The sequence below is a fragment of the Ranitomeya imitator genome, chromosome 8 (genome assembly GCF_032444005.1).
Source record: "Ranitomeya imitator isolate aRanImi1 chromosome 8, aRanImi1.pri, whole genome shotgun sequence".
Taxonomy (NCBI): domain Eukaryota; kingdom Metazoa; phylum Chordata; class Amphibia; order Anura; family Dendrobatidae; genus Ranitomeya; species Ranitomeya imitator.
This window is the reverse complement of record NC_091289.1, coordinates 179,520,359-179,534,633: the sequence shown is the minus strand read 5'-3', so window position 1 is coordinate 179,534,633 and position 14,275 is coordinate 179,520,359.

Sequence of the window (14,275 nt, the reverse complement as noted above, 5' to 3'; positions counted from 1 at the left end):
AAAATAGGTCATGTTAAAAATAATTTAAAAAAAACAAAAAACCTGCTATACTCACCCTCCGCCGCCTTTCTCGCTCCTCGCCACGCTCCCGGGACCGCTCCATTGCAAGCGGCAGCTTCTAGTGAGGTCCCGTCCCAGGGCTGGTGTGCGACAAGGACCTGCCGTGACGTCACGGTCATGTGACCGCGACGTCATCACAGGTCCTGCTCACACCAGCAATGGCACCGAAAGCTGCCGCTTGCAATGGAGCGGTCCCAGGAACGTGGCTAGGAGCGGGAAAGGCGGCGGATGGTGAGTATAGCAGGACTTCAACGGGCTATAGGTGAGTATATGTTTTGTTTTTTTTTAAGTCTCTATACTACGTGGCTCTGTGCTGGCCAATATACTACATGACTCTGCTATATACTACGTGGCTCTGTGCTGTATACTACGTGACTGCGATATACTACGTGGCTGGGCAATATACTACGTGGCTGGGCAATATACTACGTGGCTCTGTGCTGTATACTACGTGACTGCGATATACTACGTGGCTGGGCAATATACTATGTGGCTGGGCAATATACTATGTCGCTGGGCAATATACTATGTCGTTGGGCAATATACTATGTCGCTGGGCAATATACTACGTGGCTAGGCAATATACTACGTGGCTGGGTAATATACTACGTGACTGGGTAATATACTACGTGACTGGGCAATATACTACGTGGCTCTGTGCTGTATACTACGTCGCTGGGCAATATACTACGTGACTGGGCAGTATACTATGTGGCTGGGCAATATACTATGTCGCTGGGCAATATACTATGTCGCTGGGCAATATACTATGTCGCTGGGCAATATACTATGTCGCTGGGCAATATACTATGTCGCTGGGCAATATACTACGTGGCTGGGCAATATACTACGTGGCTGGGCAATATACTACGTGACTGGGCAATATACTACGTGGCTGGGCAATATACTACGTGGTTGGGCAATATACTGCGTGGACATGCATATTCTAGAATACCCGATGCGTTAGAATCGGGCCACCATCTAGTATATATATATATATATATATTTATATTTCATACAGAGCTAGATAGCAGACAAGCCGGTAATTCAATTATCGGCTTTTGCTAAATCATTATCGAATCTGACAGGATATGAGAAATGGTTTACATGCAGTAAACCATTTCATATCCGCTCTATTTTTACATATTCCTCACTAATAATGTTAGCAGTCTGTGTGTGTAAAATTTGGGAGCTGTAGGTGTCAAATTAAAGGGTTAATTCACGGAAAAAACTGGTGTGGGTCCTGCGCCATTTTCTCCGCCAGAGTGGGAAAGCCAGGGACCGAGGGCAGATCTTAGTGGCCTAGAGAGGGACCATAGTTATTGCCCCCCCCCCTCCCCCGGCTAAAAACCTGTAATCTGTAAGATGTGCCTATTCTGGCACTTAGCCACTCTCTTCCCACTGCCCTGTGGCATTGGCATATGGGGTAATAAAGAGTTAATGTCACCTTGCTATTGTAAGGTGACATTAAGCCTGGCTAATAATGGAAAGATGTCAATAAGACACCTATCAATTATTAATCCAATAGTAGGAAAGGGTTAAAAATACACACACATTAAGAATAAAGTATTTTATTGAAAGAAAGAAACACGCAGGTTTTTAATATGTTTATTGTACGCTCAATCCACCTGAAGACCCTCGTTCTCCTGTAAAAAAAATCCAAAATAAAAAAGTAGCAATATCCCATACCTGTCCGCCGTACAGTCATGTCCCACGCTGTAAATCCATCTCAACGGGTTAATACAGTTACAACCTGGAGCGCTGCTAATGCTGCCGCTCCCGGCTGTAAAAGACTGGGGAATGAATGAAATGCAGGAGGCAGAGCTTCGGTGAATAGCGGTGACGTCAACTAAGCTCCGCCCCCTGGCGGCATGAACTCATATCAACTGCAGCATGGGAAAATATTCAGAAACAGTTATCATTGGCTGTAAGCCATAATCATCAACATTAACAGAAATAAAGACGTGAAATAGATCACTCTGTTTGTAATGACTCTACACCGTGTTCCAAATTATTATGCGAATTGTTTTTAAGTGTCATAAAGATTTAATTGTTTTGTTTTTCAAACAAACTCATGGATGGTATTGTGTCTCAGGACTCAATGGATCACTGAAATCAATCTTAAACACATGTGATAATTAGTTTTCCAGGTGATTCTAATTAAAGGAAAACTTAAAAATGATGTTCCTTGTTATTAAGCAGGCCACTGGTTTCAAGCAATATGGGAAATAAAAAGGATCTCTCTGCTGCTGAAAAGCGTTAAATAATGAAATGCCTTGAGCAAGGTATGAAAACATTAGATATTTCACGAAAAGTTAAGAGTGATCATCGTACTGTTAAGAGATTTGTGGCTGAATCTGAGCACAGGCAGAGTTCATGCAGATAAAGGCATAATGAGGAAGGTTTCTGCCAGACAAATTCATTGGATTAAGAGAGCAGCTGCCAAAATACCATTACAAAGCAACAAATGGTTATTTGAAGCTGCTGGTGCCTCTGGAGTCCCTGGAACCTCAAGGTGTAGGATCCTTCAAAGGCTTGCCGTGGTGCATAAACCTAATATTTGGCCACCACTAAACAGTGTTCACAAGCAGAAATGGTTGCAGTGGGCCCAGACATACATGAAGACTAATTTCCAAACAGTATTTTTTACTGATGAGTGTCGAGCAACCCTGGATGGTCCAGATGGATGGAGTAGTGGATGGTTGGTGGAGGCCACCATGTCCCAGCAAGGCTGTGATGTCAGCAAGGAGGTGGAGGAGTCATGTTTTGGGCCGGAATCATGGGGAAACAGCTGGTAGGGCCATTTAAGGTTCCTGAAGATGTGAAAATGACCTCTGCAAAGTATATATAGTTTCTGACTGACAACTTTCTTCCTTGGTATAAAAAGCAGAAACGTGCCTTCAGGAGCAAAATCATCTTCATGCTGACAATGCCCCATCTCATGCTGCAAAGAATCCCTCTGAGTCATTGGCTGCTATGGGCATAAAAGGAGATAAACTCATGGTGCGGCCACCATCTTCCCCTGACTTCAACCCTATAGAGAACCTTTGGAGTATCATCAAGCAAAAGATCTATGAGGGTGAGAGGCCGTTCACATCAAAACAGCAGCTCTGGGAGGGAAGAAATACAAGCAGAAACTCTCCAAAAACTCACAAGTTCAATGGATGCAAGAATTGTGAAGGTGATATCAAAGAAGGGGTCTTATGTTAACATGTAACTTGGCCGTTTAGGATGTTCTGGAGTTAAATAGTGATGACTTTTATTAGACTGACTGCCATTTGCACCGACCATTTAGGAAAATTCAAGAAAAATATCATTTGCATAATAATTTTGAAAATGGTCTATATAATATATGAGCTTCACTTTTTGTATTGAAGAACTGAAATAAATTAACTTTTTGATGATATTCTAATATTGTGAGAAGTACCTGTATAAGGTCTGCAGAGCGCTGGTGTAAACCTGATATCACCATTATATGGTCACTGTATGGCGGTAATATCAATCTTAGTACCAGGGCCGGCGTCAGCACCCGGCGTACCCGGGCAAGTGCGAGACAGGGGGTCCCATTCAAGGCCGGCGTTAGGGGCAGGCAGCTGCCAGTGCCTAGGACCACCGCTCCCCCAGGGGCCCTCAGCTAACGGCACATCACGGAGCTGACTCGGCGGGGAGGGGGAGCGGCCGGGGGCTGTCTAATTATACTCACCTACTCCTGGCGGCTGGCGTGGTCCCTGCAGGTCCCCGGCTCCCCAGCTTCCTCCTGTACTGAGCGGTCACATGGTACCGCTCATTACAGTAATGAATATGCGGCTCCACCTCCCATAAGGGTGGAGCCGCATATTCATTACTGTAATGAGCGGTAACGGTGACCGCTAAATACAGGAAGAAGCTGCCGGCGCCAGGAAGCAGGGACTGCACAGCACCAGGAACAGGTGAGTATAACGGGGAGGGGAGCGCAGCGCTGTGCGATATTCGCCTGCTCCCCGTTCCAGCCGCCGCTCCGTCTTCCACGTCCTCTGCAGTGACGCTGAGGTTAGAGGGCGCAGTTACGTGGTTAGTGCGCGCTCTCTGCCTGAACGTCAGTGCAGAAGACGCTGAAGAAGATGGAGCGGCGCAAATGGGGCAAGTGTCTGTATGGAGCATCTTATGGGGCAATAACATTTGTGCAGCACTATATGGGGCAAGTGGCTGTATGGAGCATCTATGGGGCCATAACGTTTGCGTAGCACTATATGGGGCAAGTGTCTCTATATACTACATGGCTGTTCTATATACTACGTGGGCCGTGTTATATACTTCGTGGCTGTGCTATATACTATATGGACTGTGCTATATACTACATGGCTGTGTTATATGCTACGTGGCTGTGCTATATACTACGTGGGCTGTGTTATATACTACATGGCTGTGTTTATATGCGATCATGAATCGTGGTATGTGTTAAAGGGGGGGCCCACTGAGACTCTTTCGCCCGGGGCCCTCAAAAACCTGGAGCCGGCCCTGCTTAGTGCAGTGTTTTTGGTTAAAGTAGTTGTCCAAGTTTGAAGTTAAAGTCCACAGTGACTCTATGTGACTGCGGACTTCTGAATCTTCACAGGGGGTACACATTGCACGCTGTGAGGATTCTCTGATGGTGGCGCTGGGAGTTAGTAATCATGTGCAGTGGAGTAACATGAACAGCATGTGCCCCAAAGCAAAAGATCTAATGGGCCCAATTATTGCAAGTCTTTAATAGCATTGGTCTTCTTATATAGGCCAAAGGGACTTTTGTGGCCCCCTAAGCTGCAACCCCTGTATCTACTGTAGTTATGCCAATGATTATGTTACCGCAAGTATAAGATTTGCATTCATGCCATCACGTGCTAACTAGACGTGCACAGTCTCGCTCAGTACTTGTGAAATCAGCAAAGTAGTCAGAATGTGGCCGGAGGTGTGAAAATCGCATATTACGGTCACATGATGGCTGCTCCAAAGTCGGCTCCGGAGAATCCTCACAGTGTGCGATATCAGGATCCAGAGTTACAGAGACTTTAACCTCAACTTCTTTAATGATCAGTACAGTGGTATTATCAATACTGTACATGATGGTAATATTTGTTTATGGTTTGTTGGTATTTGTCTGTATTATTGCAATATTATTATTTTGATATTATAATTATTTAATCTTATATAGCAATAGTATTGACGTTATTAGAAATAGAACTCTAGTGCCACCTATTGGAAGTAGCAATCCTAACAGTCAGTGTCGACACTTTAACGAGTCTTGTCACATGACTTAGGATAAAAGCCAAACCAGATCTCCACTTTGCACTGACGAGGGACAGTGCCCCGAAACACAGTGTCTGCAAACTGAGATCTGGTTTCAAGGCTCCTTAAAGCAGGGGTGTCAAACTGCATTCCTCGAGGGCCGCAAACCATGCGTGTTTTCAAGATTTCCTTAGCATTGCACAAGGTGCTGCAATCATTATGTGTGTAGGTGATTAAATCATCACCTGTGCAGTACAAGGAAATCCTGAAAACATGACCTGTTTGCAGCCCTTGAGGAATGCAGTTTGACACCCCTGCCTTAAGGGTATGTTCACACTTTGCAGATTCCACTGCGGATTTTTCCGCAGCAGAATTCCAAAATCCGCAGTGAAAACCCGTCGCGGTTTTTACTGCGGATTTAGCGCGGTTTTTACTGCGGTTTCTTCTGCGGATTTTCATCTGCAGTTTTCTATTGGAGCAGGTGAAAATCCGCAGAAAAGAAGTGACATGCTGCGGAATGTAATCCGCAGCGTTTCCGCGCGGTTTTTTCCGCAGCATGTGCACTGCGTTTTTTGTTTCCCATAGGTTTACATTGTTCTGTAAACTCATGGGAAACTGCTGCAGATCCGCAGCGGTCAAATCCGCTGCGGATCCGCAGCAAAATCCGCAAAGTGTGAATATAGCCTTAAGGGTCGACACTGACTGTTAGGATTGCTACTTCCAATAGGTGGCACTAGAGTTCTAGTCCTCTTCCTCTCTGAAGAGACAATTTGCAGAATTCTGGCATGAAATGTTTGATTAATTTGCCCCATTGTTTTGACCCCTGGCAGCAACATTTTCCTTTATCCTTATCCTACAAGTTTTATTAGGTGGCTTCATCTTTACTAGCATATCTCATGTGATGTGTATTTATAGCTAATTTTTTCCATGGAAAACTATATAGTCTGGCCATATAAAATCCGCCTTTCTGCACCCCGTCTGTGACATGGAGTCGTCCTATAGGAATATAATCACATACTGGAGATTTGCTGCAGTGATTTTTGCTACTGCAAAATCCCTTCCAGACATCCGACTGGGGTTGTTTCTGCAGCAGGTGCATGGATTTTTGAAACGTATCAGGCGGGTGTGATAATATAAGTATATTACATAGAAGGCCTGTAGAGATAATGTATCTGTCCTGCTCACAGAGCCCCAACAGCCACTTATAGAGCGCACCCCATTGGGTAGTGATATCGCTGCGCCACCTGCTGGCAGTAAAAAGACCAGGAATGCACAGGAAGTTCTTAGGCTACGTTCACATTAGCGTTTTGCGCGGTTGCATCGGGCGCACCCGCGGCGACGCATGCGTCATGCGCCCCTATATTTAACACGGGGGGCGCATGGACATGTGTTGTGCTGCGTTTTGCGACGCATGCGTTTTTTTGGCCGCAAGCGTAGGGCGCAGAGGACGCAGCAAGTTGCATTTTTTTTGCATCCATTTTTCGGCAAAAAAGGACGCATGCGTCGGAAAACGCAGCGTTTTAGCGTGCGTTTTGTTGCGTTTTTGTTTGCGTTGTGCGGTGCGTCGCCGACGCAGCCCCGCACAACGCAAATGTGAACGTACCCTTAGCTGGTGCTCCACTCCGCAACAGAGACACCTGGTGGCTGCTCAGCAGAATGCACTTACAGTCCATGACAATTATATCATGCGATGCAGCGAAAGGGTCATGGAAACTGCAGAGATTTATCTTTTATTTATATCCAAGCTAAACATTCACAAAATTCCATTGCACAGCTGCATCTATATTTCCTCCACTGCACAAAAGAGGCAAGAAAGAGAAGGCTAATGTGCAACAATCATTACATTCTTTCAGAGGCGCAACTAGGGTTTTGGTTCAGGGGAGCGAAACTTCTGAGTGCCCCCTAACCAGGTAAGCTTGATTACAACTGGGTGATGCACCATTATAGTGGAGAGAACCTCAGGAGATGACCGCACTGTTGCTGAAAATAATCTCTATACAAAGACCAACACTGATATTACCGCCATAAGGTCAGTGGTAGATACCAGTCCTGCAGAACATATAAGAGATCACAGCACAGTTATAGATGGTGGCTTACCGCTGACGTTCTCTGATGGAATTGTTAACTTTTCCTGTCTTTTACATCTGGCCCAGACCGACATGACAACTTCTCCAGCCAGGACTCGGCTGCAAAGAATATAACAGAGACACATTTCACTTCTCATATTCCAGCCCCATCACCATCTATTCCCAACCTGCACAAACTCCTCATCCTACTGATACCCCAGTACTGAGCCGCTGCTGCCGCATGTGTCCCTATTACTGCCCCTGATACCCCAATACTGAGCCACTGCTGCCGTATGTGACCCTATTAGTGCACCTAATACCCCAATACTGAGCCGCTGCTGCCATATGTGTCCCTATTACTGCACCTGATACCCCAATACTGAGCCGCTGCTGCTGTATGTATCTCTATTACTGCACCCGATACCCCAATACTGAGCCGCTGCTGCCTTATGTGTCCCTATTACTGCACCTGATACCCAAATACTGAGCCGCTGCTGCCGTATGTGTCCCTATTACTGCACCTGATACCCCAATACTGAGCCGCTGCTGCCGTATATGTCCCTATTACTGCACCTGATACCCCAATACTGAGCCGCTGCTGCCATATGTGTCCCTATTACTGCACCTGATACCCCAATACTGAGCCGCTGCTGCCATATGTGTCCCTATTACTGCAGCTGATACCCCAATACTGAGCCGCTGCTGCCATATGTGTCCCTATTACTGCACCTGATAGTCCAATACTGAGCTGCTGCTGCTATATGTGTCCCTATTACTGCACCTGATACCCCAATACTGAGCCTCTGCTGCCGTATGTGTCCCTATTACTGCACCTGATACCACAATACTGAGCCGCTGCTGCCGTATGTGTCCCTATTACTGCACCTTATACCACAATACTGAGCCGCTGCTGCCGTATGTGTCCCTATTACTGCACCTGATACCCTGATACTGAGCCGCTGCTGCCGTATGTGTCCCTATTACTGCTCCTGATACCCAATACTGAGCCGCTGCTGCCGTATGTGACCCTATTACTGCCCCTGATACCCCAATACTGAGCCGCTGCTGCCATATGTGTCCCTATTACTGCACCTGATACCCCAATACTGAGCCGCTGCTGCCGTATGTGTCCCTATTACTGCACCTGATACCCCAATACTGAGCCGCTGCTGCCGTATATGTCCCTATTACTGCACCTGATACCCCGATACTGAGCCGCTGCTGCCGTATGTGTCCCTATTACTGCTCCTGATACCCAATACTGAGCCGCTGCTGCCGTATGTGACCCTATTACTGCCCCTGATACCCCAATACTGAGCCGCTGCTGCCGTATGTGTCCCTATTACTGCACCTGATACCCCAACACTGAGCCGCTGCTGCCATATGTGTCCCTATTACTGCACCTGATACCCCAATACTGAGCCGCTGCTGCCGTATGTGTCCCTATTACTGCACCTGATACCCCAATACTGAGCCGCTGCTGCCGTATGTGTCCCTATTACTGCACCTGATACCCCAATACTGAGCCGCTGCTGCCGTATGTGACCCTATTACTGCCCCTGATATCCCAATACTGAGCCGCTGCTGCCGTATGTGACCCTATTACTGCCCCTGATACTCCAATACTGAGCCGCTGCTGCCGTATGTGTCCCTATTACTGCACCTGATACCCCAACACTGAGCCGCTGCTGCTGTATGTGTCCCTATTACTGCACCTGATACCCCAATACTGAGCCGCTGCTGCCGTATGTGTCCCTATTACTGCACCTGATTCCCCAACACTGAGCCGCTGCTGCCGTATGTGTCCCTATTACTGCACCTGATACCCCAATACTGAGCCGCTGCTGCCATATGTGTCCCTATTACTGCACCTGATACCCCAATACTGAGCCGCTGCTGCCGTATGTGTCCCTATTACTGCACCTGCTGTGTGCCCCTAGCTTATAAAAAAAAACCTCTATAATATAGTATTGCCGGGTGCAAGTGTCCTAGAAACAGTGCCCACATTTTGCACCCCTAGAAAGTAGTAATGCCCTCTGTGTACCCCTTTGACAGTCACAGTAACCTGAGTTCCCCTATTTCAATAAGTGCCCACTATACATTTAATAATGTCCCGAGTCTCCCCTTGTACAGCTCCTCTCTACACAGTATGATGCTCTCTTATACACAGTAAAATGCCCCCTCACTGTGTAGTAGTAACCCCCACACAGTGTACTGACCCCTTAGTAGACCTCAAACTGTTTGATCGCTCCAACACTATACAAAAACCCTATATTATCTCCAACACTGTATGATGGCCCCCTCATTGTAATCCCCACACTGTATGATGGCCCCCTATATAGCCTCCATATATAACCACACAAAGCAAAAACAAAGAGCAAAAAAAGTCCTAAAATTAAATACAATATTCAAAAAACATACACAACACAAATAAAAGTAGTAATGGTCAGTTGAGAACAAAAGTGAAATAGATTTCACAGGTGTAAAAACACTGAGTCTACCAGAACTGTCAGTGGAAGGGGGAGCAGAGAGTAGCAGCAAATCAGATAAAATGCAAGTACAGCTCGAAAATGGGTATTCCCATCATAGTATACGTATAGCCTCCATATAGTATAATGCACCAGATAGTCCTCCATATAGTATAATGCACTCCTCATAGGCCTCTATAGTATAATGCACTCCCCATAGGAAGACTCTATATAGTATAATGCACTCCCATAGGCACACTCTATATACATAGTAACATAGTTAGTAAGGCCGAAAAAAGACATTTGTCCATCCAGTTCAGCCATCCAGTGTAATGCACTCCACATAGGAAGACTCTATATAGTATAATGCACTCCTCATAGGCCTCCCTAGTATAATGCACCCCCATAGGCAGACTCTATATAGTATAATGCACTCCTCATAGGCCTCTATAGTATAATGCACCCCCATAGGCAGACTCTATATAGTATAATGCACTCCTCATAGGCCTCTATAGTATAATGCACCCCCATAGGCAGACTCTATATAGTATAATGCACTCCCCTAGGCCTCAATATAGTATAATGCACCTTCCAATAGGCAGACTCCATATTGTATAATGCACCCCATAACAAAAAAAATACAATACTCACCACTCCTCCTCATTCGCCTGCTGCTCCGTGCACCCACACATCTCAGGACAGCGGGCGCCAAGTAATGACGTCATCGCGCCTGCTGTCAGCGTCTGCGTCAGTGACGTCATACGGTGATTGATGGGAGAGGGAGTGTAACGCTCCGTCTCACTAATGCGGTCAACTGTATCGGCATCCATCAAATACAGTTGAACTTTCTATGATGAGTGGGGGGGGGGGCGTTTCGGGCACCGGCCTCCCCACCAGGTCACGGGCCCCATAGCGGCCGGGTGGCAGAGCAGAAAGATCGAATCTCCCTGCTCTGCTGCAGAATGTAACTGTATTGACACGCTGTGCACGTCAATACAGCTGCAGTAGCTTAGCTTCGGGTGGGCCCCTCGGAGAGCGGGGCCCGGGGAAACCGCCCCTTCTGCCCCCCGGTAGCTACATTACTGCATTCTCTCCAGTGGCAGACACAGACAGGAGAGGGCCACTGTGTAAAGACAATATTGGGGCCCTCTGCTCATTATAAAGCACAATCCCACCTGCTTTGGAGGTGGACGTGGCCCCTTACCTCCTGCAGGATGCCCCAATCACACGTCCGCCCCTGATTCTGGGCTCTCTCCTTCTGTAATCTGTCACCTTTATGCTTGCAATAGTTTTGCTTTGATAATCTTTATGGTTCCAAATTACTAAATGATGATGCTGCACCCGTAATAATCACCATTATAAAATAATTCAATACAGGCTGGAATGTGCATTTCTTCCTAGAAGGTGGGCTCACTTCAATGCCCTTAGCTGCTGCGGGGTATTTATGCTCTTAAGTTATATGTCTGATAGTGTCAAAGTCTGGATAGATGCCTGTCATACATGGGCTGCAATGGTACCTGGGCCCTGGAGCCTAGGGGGCCCAAAAGGCCCTATTGGGCCATATGACAATATTAATATTAAAGGCCTGCAATATTTGGGGTCCCTGTTGGAACTTTGCATTGCAGCCCACAAGCTTCATGCTATTGCTGGCATGTGCACACCTGTCTTCTAGCTCAATTTAGATTGTCCCCCATTCATTGGTATTGAGGGGCTTCTTGTGACTTTATGTGCTACAATTCTTGCACTTTGCAGGGCTCTTGAGAATTTATTGGACGCCACAATATTCAATGACGTCGATGCTACATACCAGGGTTACAGCGCAATCCAAGACCCCTGATCTTTGTGGGTCCTTTATTACGATTTTTCCATTGGATCCCAGGAGCTTCACACTCTATAATGGATGGATCATTATTATTATTTGTTGGCTCCAGTGCAGACAGTGGACGTGCAGCATTAATTTACATAAAGAGACATAAAGAATATTACTTTACAGACTTCTCATATGAGCCCAGACACAACCCCCATATTATCTAGGTGCCCCCGCGGACGGGCGCAGGTGGCAAGTTCACACCTCCTCCCGGCCAACACATCCCCCGAGGATTCTGCTTGTTTCATCATGACAAGACAAGGAGCAAATGGCATCTGAACCCCGAGTCCTGGGAATAAACTGAACCCAGAGCAAGAGAGGAAACAAAGTAACAGAAGATTATTATCTGCGGAATGACAAACAGCAGAGCCCTCATTATAAAGTCCTGTGATTCCTGGCAAGGAACCATTCACTGGCTCATCTGCTGAAACAATACCTGCCCGATGCATTGTGTAAAAGAAGCAAATAACGGCCACCACTGCGGCACCGAGAATTGTATAGGGGATGGTATCGATCCATTTCCCCTGCAATACCCAGTGTTTTATAGGGTGATAAAGAGAATTGGTGGAAATAGATTTGTAGGACTTGGGCCAGCTGCCATGTCAGTAATCTGTGGTCGCTGGACGAGAGCCCCGAGAACTGACTCCTACATGACGACATCTGCAGTTCTTCTTTTGATTAACTGGCCTGGCATGACAGAGTGGAGGACATTATACCAATATGGGGACATTATATCAGGATGGAGGACATTATACCAGGATGGGGACATTATACCAGGATGGGGGACATTATGCCAGGATGGGGACATTATACCAATATGGGGACATTATATCAGGATGGAGGACATTATACCAGGATGGGGACATTATACCAGGATGGGGGACATTATGCCAGGATGGGGACATTATACCAGGATGGGGACATTATACCAGGATGGGGGACATTATGCCAGGATGGGGACATTATACCAATACTAGATTGTGGCCCGATTCTAACGCATCGGGTATTCTAGAATATGCATGTCCCCGTAGTATATGGACAATGATGATTCCAGAATTCGCGGCAGACTTTGACTGTCGCTGATTGGTCGAGGCAACCTTTATGACATTATTGTCTCCATGGCAACCATTATGACATCATCATCGCTGTGCCCGTTGCTGATTGGTCGAGACCTGGAGGCTTCGACCAATCAGACGCGGGGTGTCTACGTCCTTTATGACATCATCGTCCCTGTGCCTGTCGCTGATTGGTCGAGGCCTGGCGGCCTCGACCAATCAGAGAGGCGGGATTTCCAGGACAGACAGACAGACAGAAAGACAGACAGACAGACAGACGGAAAAACCCTTAGGCAATTATATATATAGACTAGATTGTGGCCCGATTCTAACGCATCGGGTATTCTAGAATATGCATGTCCCCGTAGTATATGGACAATGATGATTCCAGAATTCACGGCAGACTGTGTCCGTCGCTGATTGATCAAGGCAACCTTTATGACATCACCGTCGCCATGGCAACCATTATGACATCATCGTCGCCGTGCCCGTTGCTGATTGGTCGATTGTGGCCCGATTCTAACGCATCGGGTATTCTAGAATATGCATGTCCCCGTAGTATATGGACAATGATGATTCCAGAATTCGCGGCAGACTGTGCCCGTCGCTGATTGGTCGAGGCAACCTTTATGACATCATCGTCGCCATGGCAACCATTATGACATCTATGTCGATACTGTGCCCGTCGCTGAATCAGAAACGTGAGATGTCTACGTCCTTTATGACATCATCGTCGCTGTGCCCGTTGCTGATTGGTCGAGGCCTGGCGATGCTGTGCCGCCAGGCCTCGACCAATCAGAGAGCTGGGATTTCCAGGACAGACAGACAGACAGACGGAAAAACCCTTAGACAATTATATATATAGACTAGATTGTGGCCCGATTCTAACGCATCGGGTATTCTAGAATATGCATGTCCCCGTAGTATATGGACAATGATGATTCCAGAATTCGCGGCAGACTGTGCCCGTCGCTGATTGGTCGAGGCAACCTTTGACATCATCGTCGCCATGGCAACCATTATGACATCATCGTCGCTGTACCCGTTGCTGATTGGTCAAGGCCTGGCGGCCTCGACCAATCAGACGCGGGATATCTACGTCCTTTATGACATCATCGTCGCTGTGCCCGTCGCTGATTGGTCGAGGCCTGGCGGCCTCGACCAATCAGAGACGCGGGATTTCTACGTCGATGCTGTGCCGGTCTCTGATTGGTCGAGGCCTGGCGGCCTCGACCAATCAGAGAGCCGGGATTTCCAGGACAGACAGACAGACAGACAGACAGAAAGACAGACAGACAGACAGACGGAAAAACCCTTAGACAATTATATATATAGATGGGGACATTATATCAGGATGGGGGACATTATATCAGGATGGAGGACATTATACCAGGATGGGGGATATTATGCCAGGATGGGGGACATTATACCAGGATGGAGGACATTATACCAGGATGGGGGACATTATGCCAGGATGGGGGACATTATGCCAGGATGGGGATCTTATGCCAGGAT